Source organism: Microcebus murinus, chromosome 14 (genome assembly GCF_040939455.1).
Source record: "Microcebus murinus isolate Inina chromosome 14, M.murinus_Inina_mat1.0, whole genome shotgun sequence".
In the NCBI taxonomy this organism is placed as follows: domain Eukaryota; kingdom Metazoa; phylum Chordata; class Mammalia; order Primates; family Cheirogaleidae; genus Microcebus; species Microcebus murinus.
This window is the reverse complement of record NC_134117.1, coordinates 81,080,503-81,093,416: the sequence shown is the minus strand read 5'-3', so window position 1 is coordinate 81,093,416 and position 12,914 is coordinate 81,080,503. Positions and strand designations below refer to the sequence as shown.

Here is a 12,914-nt window from a genome sequence, read left to right as displayed (position 1 = left end):
GCCTAAGTGGACAGAGAGGAATCACCTTCATCGGGTGGGTGTCGGGCGGGCGGGTGGGGGGAGGGGAGGGGCATACACATCCATTAGGCATGGGGTGGGTGCGCACCGACTGGGGGATGGGCGCACTTGAAGCTCTGACCCGAGGGGGGAGGCTTGGAGAGGGCAAGGCACCCGACCTTAACATTGGTACCCCCACAATACGCTGGAACAACATGAGAGGTGTATGAATAAGAACACAGGGGGGGCCGGGCGCGGTGGCTCACGCCTGTAATCCTAGCTCTCTGGGAGGCCGAGGCGGGCGGATTGCTCCAGGTCAGGAGTTCGAAACCAGCCTGAGCAAGAGCGAGACCCCGTCTCTACTAAAAATAGAAAGAAATTAATTGGCCAACTAATATATATAGAAAAACACAGCCGGGCGTGGTGGTGCATGCCTGTAGTCCCAACTACTCGGGAGGCTGAGGCAGCAGGATTGCTTGAGCCCGGAGATTGAGGTTGCTGTGAGCTAGGCTGACGCCATGGCACTCACTCTAGCCTGGGCAGCAAAACGAGACTCTGTCTCAAAAAAAAAAAAAAAAAAAGAACACAGGGGGGAGGGCGGCACGGGCAACACATGTCACCTGAATACTTGTACTCCCATCATCTGCTTGAAAAGAGAGAGAAAAGAAAATGCAATCCTAGAGGTAAGAGACACTTTTTAAAAATAATGAATCCGAAGAGAAAAGTAAAAGGAGGCCTGTGGAGCAGGTCTGGGTGTGACTCCGGATCCCCCAACATCAGGTGCCACCACCAAAGATTCCTGCGTGTAGCCCATAGAACCCCAAAAGCAACGGGACGAGTTCTGGTCACATACTCCCTCAAAATGACATCCTGGCCTTCTTCTGGAACTCCCTCCCCTCTCAGACTCTCAAGGTTTCCTCCAGCGTGTCGGTTCCCACAGAGCAGACCTTTGGTCTGAGACCTGACAGTCCAGATGCCACGCATGCTGCCGCGTGGCGGCGGTGTCGCGGCTTGGGACAAGAGGAGGCCCCACGGTGCGGGCTGGGGCGCCAGGCACCGCGCGGGCGCTGAGGGTGGGGGTGACCCCCACCCCGGGCCGCCGCCGCGCTCCCAGAAAGGGGACAGAACAAGAGGCAAAAAAAAAAAAAAAAGCAGCAGCCTGTGGCACCCGGTATTCCCAGGCGGTCTCCCATCCAAGTACTAACCAGGCCCGACCCTGCTTAGCTTCCGAGACCAGAGGAGATCGGGGGCGTTCAGGGTGGTGTGGCCCTAGACGGCGGCGGAGGGCGCCCCTGCCCCGCTCGAGAAGCCGAGCCTCTCTGGGCTTCCCCGCCGCCGCCACCCGCCCCAGGCCCCGCGCCGGGCCGGGCCGGTTGAGTTCGCCGGCCGGGTCCCGCGGGCTCCCAGGGACGGGGGTGATGGGCGGGGCGGGGCGGGGTGGGGGGCTGTCTCTCTATACACACACACACACACTCACACTCACTCACACAAGATGCGCCTCCACGGCTGGACTCGCCAAGGTGGAGCCCTCCCAGCCCCCCTCGTCTCCTCGCCCGGCCTCCTTCACCTACCCGCCGCCCACCCCCAGCGCGTTGCTGCCGCTGACTGCGCACGCGCGGGACGCTCGCCCTTTGACCCCAGCCAGGGGCCGCCCTCCCCCACAACCCCTTTCAGCTGCGCCCCCCCCCTCGCCCTGTGGGTGGGCTGCCGCCTATTCCCCCGGGCCAGGGCTGGGGCACAGCCAGTGTATGGGGCGTCTCTCTCTGGGGATGTGTCCCATGGGTGGGGTGGGGTGGCGTGGTTTGGGGGGCGCTGAAGAAATCAGTCCCCTCCATCTCCTACCTCTGGAAAACGCCCAAGCCCGTGGAGAACTGCCGGCACCGCTTCGTGGGGGCCGGGACCCTCCTCAGTGTCCTCCTGTGGCCCAGTCTAAGGGGCCTGGGCCTGGCCGGGGCTGCATTGGACCCCGACCACCCTGGCGTGTGGACTCGCTAAAAATCGGCCATTAGATATTGGATTCCAGCTTCCTTGAGGTCATTTCACTAATGAGTGCACCGGAAAGAGTTTCCTAATCCATCTGTGAGGGTGGCAGCTGAAAGAGAATTTGAAAGCTGACAGAATAGGCGAGGGAAGGCATAGGAGATTTCCACACCCAGCAAGGAAGACTTTCCCGAAATGGAAGAAAGAAACGAGCAAACAGAGACACCGGTAGCCCGCCCGGAAAAGAGTCTGCCCCTGAGAGAAAGCACCCTGACCAGGTTCACCCGTGGGTGGGTGGCGAGCTAGCGGCATTCAGAAGAGCGAGGCCCGCAGTCTGTGCGGAAGACACCTGCGCTCGGGTGTGTGTGGCGGCGCGATTCACAAGCAGCTCTAGATGTTAAACCAAGGAGAAGCCAGGGAGTTCCCAACGCCCCAGGTGTCCTCAGCCCACGACTGGCTGCTGTGGGAATGCGAAGCCCGGCTCCTTGTCTCAGAGCGGGGTTCCCAGGAGGATCAGGCTGAAGCTGGGACTTGGCCTCAAAGTGTCCCCTCGCATGGCCACCCCCTTCCCCTTCCTGCTCCTCTACTCCTGGTGCCCCTCCATCCAGGGGCCAGACCTTAAAGAGTCACCGCAAGAGAATCCTGGTCCCAAAGGAGCCTTCTGGGGGACCGGTGCTGAGAGAGGTTGTGGGCATGGCCCGCTGGGGCTCTGCCCGACCCAGGGCTGAGAGATGCCACCTCCCAGCTCTGGGTCCCTGCAGGAAGTGTTGGCAAGCACAGGGCCGGTCCTCCAAAGGCCCAGGTGCAGGGAGCCCAGGCCAAGCAGCCTGTGGAAGAAGCCACTTGCCGTGCCACCCCGGGAACAGGACTGCAGGCCCCGGCCCTTCCCACCTCCTCCTCCTCCTCCTCCTCCTCCCCCCCGCCCCGCCCCCACAGGGCACAGGGCTCAGAGACACCTCAGACTCTTGCTACCCAAAGTGCAAAGGGCATCAGTTGCTCCTCCAACCCCCCCCCCCAGCAGACCACGTTGTCCAGCCACCCCCTGGCCTCCCTGGGGTGCCCAGCAGAAAAGTGCAGACACCCACCGGACCCGCAGTCTCAGTTTTCGGAGGTTTTTGCCACTCTAAGGACCCGCAGGCCAGCTGGGCCTTCGGGCAGGACAGAGAGCCCCGGAATCCGACGTGGAGAGCTGCGTGTACGTCCCCATCAGGAGGCGGTCCCCACCTCCGCGGCTCTCCCCTTGCGGGGAGCGGCAGCCCAGCCGGCAGCCGCAGGGCCTCAGGGAAGACACCAGGCTGGGCCCCCGCGGCACAGCGGGGGCACGTCCCCCGCACTCACGCGACTTAGGGACGGCTGCTGGAGACTGCTGCGGCCACCCTGCTGCCGGGTTTCTGGAGGGCTTCCTGGAAGCAGCATCCACACCAAGCCCTTGGAAGGCCCAGGCGACGGAGGAGCCGGTCAGGCAGGGGCCGAGGACGGTGAGAGGCCGGGCGGGAAGGAGCGTGTCAGGCAGGGGCAGAGGACGGTGACCGGCCGGGCGGGGAGGAGCCGGTCAGGCGGGGGCCCAGGACAGTGACGGGCCTGGCCGGGGAGGAGTGCGTCAGGCAGGGGCAGAGGAGACGGGCTGGGTAAGGGTTAGGGTTACAGTTAGGGCACAATTCACAATCCCAAATACGTGGAAGCGACCCGAGTGCCCATCCTTCCAGGAGTGCATCAATAACACGTGGCGCGTGGACACCACGGAGTGCCATTCGGCTGTGAGGAGCAGCGGTGAGAGGGCGCCTCTCGTGTTCTCCTGGCCAGAGCTGGAACCCGTTCCAGTAAGCCAGGTATCCCAAGAATGGACACACGAGCACCACGTGAGCGCGCTCACCAGCAAATTGGTACGAACGGATGGACGCCTAAGTGGACAGAGAGGAATCACCTTCATCGGGTGGGTGTCGGGCGGGCGGGTGGGGGGAGGGGAGGGGCATACACATCCATTAGGCATGGGGTGGGTGCGCACCGACTGGGGGATGGGCGCACTTGAAGCTCTGACCCGAGGGGGGAGGCTTGGAGAGGGCAAGGCACCCGACCTTAACATTGGTACCCCCACAATACGCTGGAACAACATGAGAGGTGTATGAATAAGAACACAGGGGGGGCCGGGCGCGGTGGCTCACGCCTGTAATCCTAGCTCTCTGGGAGGCCGAGGCGGGCGGATTGCTCCAGGTCAGGAGTTCGAAACCAGCCTGAGCAAGAGCGAGACCCCGTCTCTACTAAAAATAGAAAGAAATTAATTGGCCAACTAATATATATAGAAAAACACAGCCGGGCGTGGTGGTGCATGCCTGTAGTCCCAACTACTCGGGAGGCTGAGGCAGCAGGATTGCTTGAGCCCGGAGATTGAGGTTGCTGTGAGCTAGGCTGACGCCATGGCACTCACTCTAGCCTGGGCAGCAAAACGAGACTCTGTCTCAAAAAAAAAAAAAAAAAAAAAAGAACACAGGGGGGAGGGCGGCACGGGCAACACATGTCACCTGAATACTTGTACTCCCATCATCTGCTTGAAAAGAGAGAGAAAAGAAAATGCAATCCTAGAGGTAAGAGACACTTTTTAAAAATAATGAATCCGAAGAGAAAAGTAAAAGGAGGCCTGTGGAGCAGGTCTGGGTGTGACTCCGGATCCCCCAACATCAGGTGCCACCACCAAAGATTCCTGCGTGTAGCCCATAGAACCCCAAAAGCAACGGGACGAGTTCTGGTCACATACTCCCTCAAAATGACATCCTGGCCTTCTTCTGGAACTCCCTCCCCTCTCAGACTCTCAAGGTTTCCTCCAGCGTGTCGGTTCCCACAGAGCAGACCTTTGGTCTGAGACCTGACAGTCCAGATGCCACGCATGCTGCCGCGTGGCGGCGGTGTCGCGGCTTGGGACAAGAGGAGGCCCCACGGTGCGGGCTGGGGCGCCAGGCACCGCGCGGGCGCTGAGGGTGGGGGTGACCCCCACCCCGGGCCGCCGCCGCGCTCCCAGAAAGGGGACAGAACAAGAGGCAAAAAAAAAAAAAAAGCAGCAGCCTGTGGCACCCGGTATTCCCAGGCGGTCTCCCATCCAAGTACTAACCAGGCCCGACCCTGCTTAGCTTCCGAGACCAGACGAGATCGGGGGCGTTCAGGGTGGTGTGGCCCTAGACGGCGGCGGAGGGCGCCCCTGCCCCGCTCGAGAAGCCGAGCCTCTCTGGGCTTCCCCGCCGCCGCCTCCCGCCCCAGGCCCCGCGCCGGGCCGGGCCGGTTGAGTTCGCCGGCCGGGTCCCGCGGGCTCCCAGGGACGGGGGTGATGGGCGGGGCGGGGCGGGGTGGGGGGCTGTCTCTCTATACACACACACACACACTCACACTCACTCACACAAGATGCGCCTCCACGGCTGGACTCGCCAAGGTGGAGCCCTCCCAGCCCCCCTCGTCTCCTCGCCAGGCCTCCTTCACCTACCCGCTGCCCACCCCCAGCGCGTTGCTGCCGCTGACTGCGCACGCGCGGGACGCTCGCCCTTTGACCCCAGCCAGGGGCCGCCCTCCCCCACAACCCCTTTCAGCTGCGCCCCCCCCCTCGCCCTGTGGGTGGGCTGCCGCCTATTCCCCCGGGCCAGGGCTGGGGCACAGCCAGTGTATGGGGCGTCTCTCTCTGGGGATGTGTCCCATGGGTGGGGTGGGGTGGCGTGGTTTGGGGGGCGCTGAAGAAATCAGTCCCCTCCATCTCCTACCTCTGGAAAACGCCCAAGCCCGTGGAGAACTGCCGGCACCGCTTCGTGGGGGCCGGGACCCTCCTCAGTGTCCTCCTGTGGCCCAGTCTAAGGGGCCTGGGCCTGGCCGGGGCTGCATTGGACCCCGACCACCCTGGCGTGTGGACTCGCTAAAAATCGGCCATTAGATATTGGATTCCAGCTTCCTTGAGGTCATTTCACTAATGAGTGCACCGGAAAGAGTTTCCTAATCCATCTGTGAGGGTGGCAACTGAAAGAGAATTTGAAAGCTGACAGAATAGGCGAGGGAAGGCATAGGAGATTTCCACACCCAGCAAGGAAGACTTTCCCGAAATGGAAGAAAGAAACGAGCAAACAGAGACACCGGTAGCCCGCCCGGAAAAGAGTCTGCCCCTGAGAGAAAGCACCCTGACCAGGCTCACCCGTGGGTGGGTGGCGAGCTAGCGGCATTCAGAAGAGCGAGGCCCGCAGTCTGTGCGGAAGACACCTGCGCCTGGGTGTGTGTGGCGGCGCGATTCACAAGCAGCTCTAGATGTTAAACCAAGGAGAAGCCAGGGAGTTCCCAACGCCCCAGGTGTCCTCAGCCCACGACTGGCTGCTGTGGGAATGCGAAGCCCGGCTCCTTGTCTCAGAGCGGGGTTCCCAGGAGGATCAGGCTGAAGCTGGGACTTGGCCTCAAAGTGTCCCCTCGCATGGCCACCCCCTTCCCCTTCCTGCTCCTCTACTCCTGGTGCCCCTCCATCCAGGGGCCAGACCTTAAAGAGTCACCGCAAGAGAATCCTGGTCCCAAAGGAGCCTTCTGGGGGACCGGTGCTGAGAGAGGTTGTGGGCATGGCCCGCTGGGGCTCTGCCCGACCCAGGGCTGAGAGATGCCACCTCCCAGCTCTGGGTCCCTGCAGGAAGTGTTGGCAAGCACAGGGCCGGTCCTCCAAAGGCCCAGGTGCAGGGAGCCCAGGCCAAGCAGCCTGTGGAAGAAGCCACTTGCCGTGCCACCCCGGGAACAGGACTGCAGGCCCCGGCCCTTCCCACCTCCTCCTCCTCCTCCTCCTCCTCCCCCCCGCCCCGCCCCCACAGGGCACAGGGCTCAGAGACACCTCAGACTCTTGCTACCCAAAGTGCAAAGGGCATCAGTTGCTCCTCCAACCCCCCCCCCAGCAGACCACGTTGTCCAGCCACCCCCTGGCCTCCCTGGGGTGCCCAGCAGAAAAGTGCAGACACCCACCGGACCCTCAGTCTCAGTTTTCGGAGGTTTTTGCCACTCTAAGGACCCGCAGGCCAGCTGGGCCTTCGGGCAGGACAGAGAGCCCCGGAATCCGACGTGGAGAGCTGCGTGTACGTCCCCATCAGGAGGCGGTCCCCACCTCCGCGGCTCTCCCCTTGCGGGGAGCGGCAGCCCAGCCGGCAGCCGCAGGGCCTCAGGGAAGACACCAGGCTGGGCCCCCGCGGCACAGCGGGGGCACGTCCCCCGCACTCACGCGACTTAGGGACGGCTGCTGGAGACTGCTGCGGCCACCCTGCTGCCGGGTTTCTGGAGGGCTTCCTGGAAGCAGCATCCACACCAAGCCCTTGGAAGGCCCAGGCGACGGAGGAGCCGGTCAGGCAGGGGCCGAGGACGGTGAGAGGCCGGGCGGGAAGGAGCGTGTCAGGCAGGGGCAGAGGACGGTGACCGGCCGGGCGGGGAGGAGCCGGTCAGGCGGGGGCCCAGGACAGTGACGGGCCTGGCCGGGGAGGAGTGCGTCAGGCAGGGGCAGAGGAGACGGGCTGGGTAAGGGTTAGGGTTACAGTTAGGGCACAATTCACAATCCCAAATACGTGGAAGCGACCCGAGTGCCCATCCTTCCAGGAGTGCATCAATAACACGTGGCGCGTGGACACCACGGAGTGCCATTCGGCTGTGAGGAGCAGCGGTGAGAGGGCGCCTCTCGTGTTCTCCTGGCCAGAGCTGGAACCCGTTCCAGTAAGCCAGGTATCCCAAGAATGGACACACGAGCACCACGTGAGCGCGCTCACCAGCAAATTGGTACGAACGGATGGACGCCTAAGTGGACAGAGAGGAATCACCTTCATCGGGTGGGTGTCGGGCGGGCGGGTGGGGGGAGGGGAGGGGCATACACATCCATTAGGCATGGGGTGGGTGCGCACCGACTGGGGGATGGGCGCACTTGAAGCTCTGACCCGAGGGGGGAGGCTTGGAGAGGGCAAGGCACCCGACCTTAACATTGGTACCCCCACAATACGCTGGAACAACATGAGAGGTGTATGAATAAGAACACAGGGGGGGCCGGGCGCGGTGGCTCACGCCTGTAATCCTAGCTCTCTGGGAGGCCGAGGCGGGCGGATTGCTCCAGGTCAGGAGTTCGAAACCAGCCTGAGCAAGAGCGAGACCCCGTCTCTACTAAAAATAGAAAGAAATTAATTGGCCAACTAATATATATAGAAAAACACAGCCGGGCGTGGTGGTGCATGCCTGTAGTCCCAACTACTCGGGAGGCTGAGGCAGCAGGATTGCTTGAGCCCGGAGATTGAGGTTGCTGTGAGCTAGGCTGACGCCATGGCACTCACTCTAGCCTGGGCAGCAAAACGAGACTCTGTCTCAAAAAAAAAAAAAAAAAAAAGAACACAGGGGGGAGGGCGGCACGGGCAACACATGTCACCTGAATACTTGTACTCCCATCATCTGCTTGAAAAGAGAGAGAAAAGAAAATGCAATCCTAGAGGTAAGAGACACTTTTTAAAAATAATGAATCCGAAGAGAAAAGTAAAAGGAGGCCTGTGGAGCAGGTCTGGGTGTGACTCCGGATCCCCCAACATCAGGTGCCACCACCAAAGATTCCTGCGTGTAGCCCATAGAACCCCAAAAGCAACGGGACGAGTTCTGGTCACATACTCCCTCAAAATGACATCCTGGCCTTCTTCTGGAACTCCCTCCCCTCTCAGACTCTCAAGGTTTCCTCCAGCGTGTCGGTTCCCACAGAGCAGACCTTTGGTCTGAGACCTGACAGTCCAGATGCCACGCATGCTGCCGCGTGGCGGCGGTGTCGCGGCTTGGGACAAGAGGAGGCCCCACGGTGCGGGCTGGGGCGCCAGGCACCGCGCGGGCGCTGAGGGTGGGGGTGACCCCCACCCCGGGCCGCCGCCGCGCTCCCAGAAAGGGGACAGAACAAGAGGCAAAAAAAAAAAAAAAAAGCAGCAGCCTGTGGCACCCGGTATTCCCAGGCGGTCTCCCATCCAAGTACTAACCAGGCCCGACCCTGCTTAGCTTCCGAGACCAGACGAGATCGGGGGCGTTCAGGGTGGTGTGGCCCTAGACGGCGGCGGAGGGCGCCCCTGCCCCGCTCGAGAAGCCGAGCCTCTCTGGGCTTCCCCGCCGCCGCCTCCCGCCCCAGGCCCCGCGCCGGGCCGGGCCGGTTGAGTTCGCCGGCCGGGTCCCGCGGGCTCCCAGGGACGGGGGTGATGGGCGGGGCGGGGCGGGGTGGGGGGCTGTCTCTCTATACACACACACACACACTCACACTCACTCACACAAGATGCGCCTCCACGGCTGGACTCGCCAAGGTGGAGCCCTCCCAGCCCCCCTCGTCTCCTCGCCAGGCCTCCTTCACCTACCCGCTGCCCACCCCCAGCGCGTTGCTGCCGCTGACTGCGCACGCGCGGGACGCTCGCCCTTTGACCCCAGCCAGGGGCCGCCCTCCCCCACAACCCCTTTCAGCTGCGCCCCCCCCCTCGCCCTGTGGGTGGGCTGCCGCCTATTCCCCCGGGCCAGGGCTGGGGCACAGCCAGTGTATGGGGCGTCTCTCTCTGGGGATGTGTCCCATGGGTGGGGTGGGGTGGCGTGGTTTGGGGGGCGCTGAAGAAATCAGTCCCCTCCATCTCCTACCTCTGGAAAACGCCCAAGCCCGTGGAGAACTGCCGGCACCGCTTCGTGGGGGCCGGGACCCTCCTCAGTGTCCTCCTGTGGCCCAGTCTAAGGGGCCTGGGCCTGGCCGGGGCTGCATTGGACCCCGACCACCCTGGCGTGTGGACTCGCTAAAAATCGGCCATTAGATATTGGATTCCAGCTTCCTTGAGGTCATTTCACTAATGAGTGCACCGGAAAGGGTTTCCTAATCCATCTGTGAGGGTGGCAACTGAAAGAGAATTTGAAAGCTGACAGAATAGGCGAGGGAAGGCATAGGAGATTTCCACACCCAGCAAGGAAGACTTTCCCGAAATGGAAGAAAGAAACGAGCAAACAGAGACACCGGTAGCCCGCCCGGAAAAGAGTCTGCCCCTGAGAGAAAGCACCCTGACCAGGTTCACCCGTGGGTGGGTGGCGAGCTAGCGGCATTCAGAAGAGCGAGGCCCGCAGTCTGTGCGGAAGACACCTGCGCCTGGGTGTGTGTGGCGGCGCGATTCACAAGCAGCTCTAGATGTTAAACCAAGGAGAAGCCAGGGAGTTCCCAACGCCCCAGGTGTCCTCAGCCCACGACTGGCTGCTGTGGGAATGCGAAGCCCGGCTCCTTGTCTCAGAGCGGGGTTCCCAGGAGGATCAGGCTGAAGCTGGGACTTGGCCTCAAAGTGTCCCCTCGCATGGCCACCCCCTTCCCCTTCCTGCTCCTCTACTCCTGGTGCCCCTCCATCCAGGGGCCAGACCTTAAAGAGTCACCGCAAGAGAATCCTGGTCCCAAAGGAGCCTTCTGGGGGACCGGTGCTGAGAGAGGTTGTGGGCATGGCCCGCTGGGGCTCTGCCCGACCCAGGGCTGAGAGATGCCACCTCCCAGCTCTGGGTCCCTGCAGGAAGTGTTGGCAAGCACAGGGCCGGTCCTCCAAAGGCCCAGGTGCAGGGAGCCCAGGCCAAGCAGCCTGTGGAAGAAGCCACTTGCCGTGCCACCCCGGGAACAGGACTGCAGGCCCCGGCCCTTCCCACCTCCTCCTCCTCCTCCTCCTCCTCCCCCCCGCCCCGCCCCCACAGGGCACAGGGCTCAGAGACACCTCAGACTCTTGCTACCCAAAGTGCAAAGGGCATCAGTTGCTCCTCCAACCCCCCCCCCCAGCAGACCACGTTGTCCAGCCACCCCCTGGCCTCCCTGGGGTGCCCAGCAGAAAAGTGCAGACACCCACCGGACCCTCAGTCTCAGTTTTCGGAGGTTTTTGCCACTCTAAGGACCCGCAGGCCAGCTGGGCCTTCGGGCAGGACAGAGAGCCCCGGAATCCGACGTGGAGAGCTGCGTGTACGTCCCCATCAGGAGGCGGTCCCCACCTCCGCGGCTCTCCCCTTGCGGGGAGCGGCAGCCCAGCCGGCAGCCGCAGGGCCTCAGGGAAGACACCAGGCTGGGCCCCCGCGGCACAGCGGGGGCACGTCCCCCGCACTCACGCGACTTAGGGACGGCTGCTGGAGACTGCTGCGGCCACCCTGCTGCCGGGTTTCTGGAGGGCTTCCTGGAAGCAGCATCCACACCAAGCCCTTGGAAGGCCCAGGCGACGGAGGAGCCGGTCAGGCAGGGGCCGAGGACGGTGAGAGGCCGGGCGGGAAGGAGCGTGTCAGGCAGGGGCAGAGGACGGTGACCGGCCGGGCGGGGAGGAGCCGGTCAGGCGGGGGCCCAGGACAGTGACGGGCCTGGCCGGGGAGGAGTGCAGTCAGGCAGGGGCAGAGGAGACGGGCTGGGTAAGGGTTAGGGTTACAGTTAGGGCACAATTCACAATCCCAAATACGTGGAAGCGACCCGAGTGCCCATCCTTCCAGGAGTGCATCAATAACACGTGGCGCGTGGACACCACGGAGTGCCATTCGGCTGTGAGGAGCAGCGGTGAGAGGGCGCCTCTCGTGTTCTCCTGGCCAGAGCTGGAACCCGTTCCAGTAAGCCAGGTATCCCAAGAATGGACACACGAGCACCACGTGAGCGCGCTCACCAGCAAATTGGTACGAACGGATGGACGCCTAAGTGGACAGAGAGGAATCACCTTCATCGGGTGGGTGTCGGGCGGGCGGGTGGGGGGAGGGGAGGGGCATACACATCCATTAGGCATGGGGTGGGTGCGCACCGACTGGGGGATGGGCGCACTTGAAGCTCTGACCCGAGGGGGGAGGCTTGGAGAGGGCAAGGCACCCGACCTTAACATTGGTACCCCCACAATACGCTGGAACAACATGAGAGGTGTATGAATAAGAACACAGGGGGGGCCGGGCGCGGTGGCTCACGCCTGTAATCCTAGCTCTCTGGGAGGCCGAGGCGGGCGGATTGCTCCAGGTCAGGAGTTCGAAACCAGCCTGAGCAAGAGCGAGACCCCGTCTCTACTAAAAATAGAAAGAAATTAATTGGCCAACTAATATATATAGAAAAACACAGCCGGGCGTGGTGGTGCATGCCTGTAGTCCCAACTACTCGGGAGGCTGAGGCAGCAGGATTGCTTGAGCCCGGAGATTGAGGTTGCTGTGAGCTAGGCTGACGCCATGGCACTCACTCTAGCCTGGGCAGCAAAAGGAGACTCTGTCTCAAAAAAAAAAAAAAAAAAAAGAACACAGGGGGGAGGGCGGCACGGGCAACACATGTCACCTGAATACTTGTACTCCCATCATCTGCTTGAAAAGAGAGAGAAAAGAAAATGCAATCCTAGAGGTAAGAGACACTTTTTAAAAATAATGAATCCGAAGAGAAAAGTAAAAGGAGGCCTGTGGAGCAGGTCTGGGTGTGACTCCGGATCCCCCAACATCAGGTGCCACCACCAAAGATTCCTGCGTGTAGCCCATAGAACCCCAAAAGCAACGGGACGAGTTCTGGTCACATACTCCCTCAAAATGACATCCTGGCCTTCTTCTGGAACTCCCTCCCCTCTCAGACTCTCAAGGTTTCCTCCAGCGTGTCGGTTCCCACAGAGCAGACCTTTGGTCTGAGACCTGACAGTCCAGATGCCACGCATGCTGCCGCGTGGCGGCGGTGTCGCGGCTTGGGACAAGAGGAGGCCCCACGGTGCGGGCTGGGGCGCCAGGCACCGCGCGGGCGCTGAGGGTGGGGGTGACCCCCACCCCGGGCCGCCGCCGCGCTCCCAGAAAGGGGACAGAACAAGAGGCAAAAAAAAAAAAAAAAGCAGCAGCCTGTGGCACCCGGTATTCCCAGGCGGTCTCCCATCCAAGTACTAACCAGGCCCGACCCTGCTTAGCTTCCGAGACCAGACGAGATCGGGGGCGTTCAGGGTGGTGTGGCCCTAGACGGCGGCGGA

At 62.4% G+C, this 12,914-nt stretch overlaps 4 non-coding genes across 4 annotated transcripts; all 4 read right to left on the bottom strand.

Annotated features, from left to right (window-relative positions):
* Window positions 1–1,153: 1,153 nt before the first annotated feature.
* Window positions 1,154–1,272, bottom strand: LOC142875870 (5S ribosomal RNA). The gene has a single exon (XR_012923150.1). It is a non-coding gene; the product is annotated as a 5S ribosomal RNA (ribosomal RNA).
* A 3,759-nt stretch (window positions 1,273–5,031) lies between these two features.
* LOC142875855 (5S ribosomal RNA) lies at window positions 5,032–5,150 on the bottom strand. Its single transcript, XR_012923135.1, has one exon. It is a non-coding gene; the product is annotated as a 5S ribosomal RNA (ribosomal RNA).
* Window positions 5,151–8,908: 3,758 nt separating this feature from the next.
* On the bottom strand, window positions 8,909–9,027 carry LOC142875854 (5S ribosomal RNA). The gene has a single exon (XR_012923134.1). It is a non-coding gene; the product is annotated as a 5S ribosomal RNA (ribosomal RNA).
* A 3,759-nt stretch (window positions 9,028–12,786) lies between these two features.
* On the bottom strand, window positions 12,787–12,905 carry LOC142875853 (5S ribosomal RNA). Its single transcript, XR_012923133.1, has one exon. It is a non-coding gene; the product is annotated as a 5S ribosomal RNA (ribosomal RNA).
* Window positions 12,906–12,914: the final 9 nt, after the last annotated feature.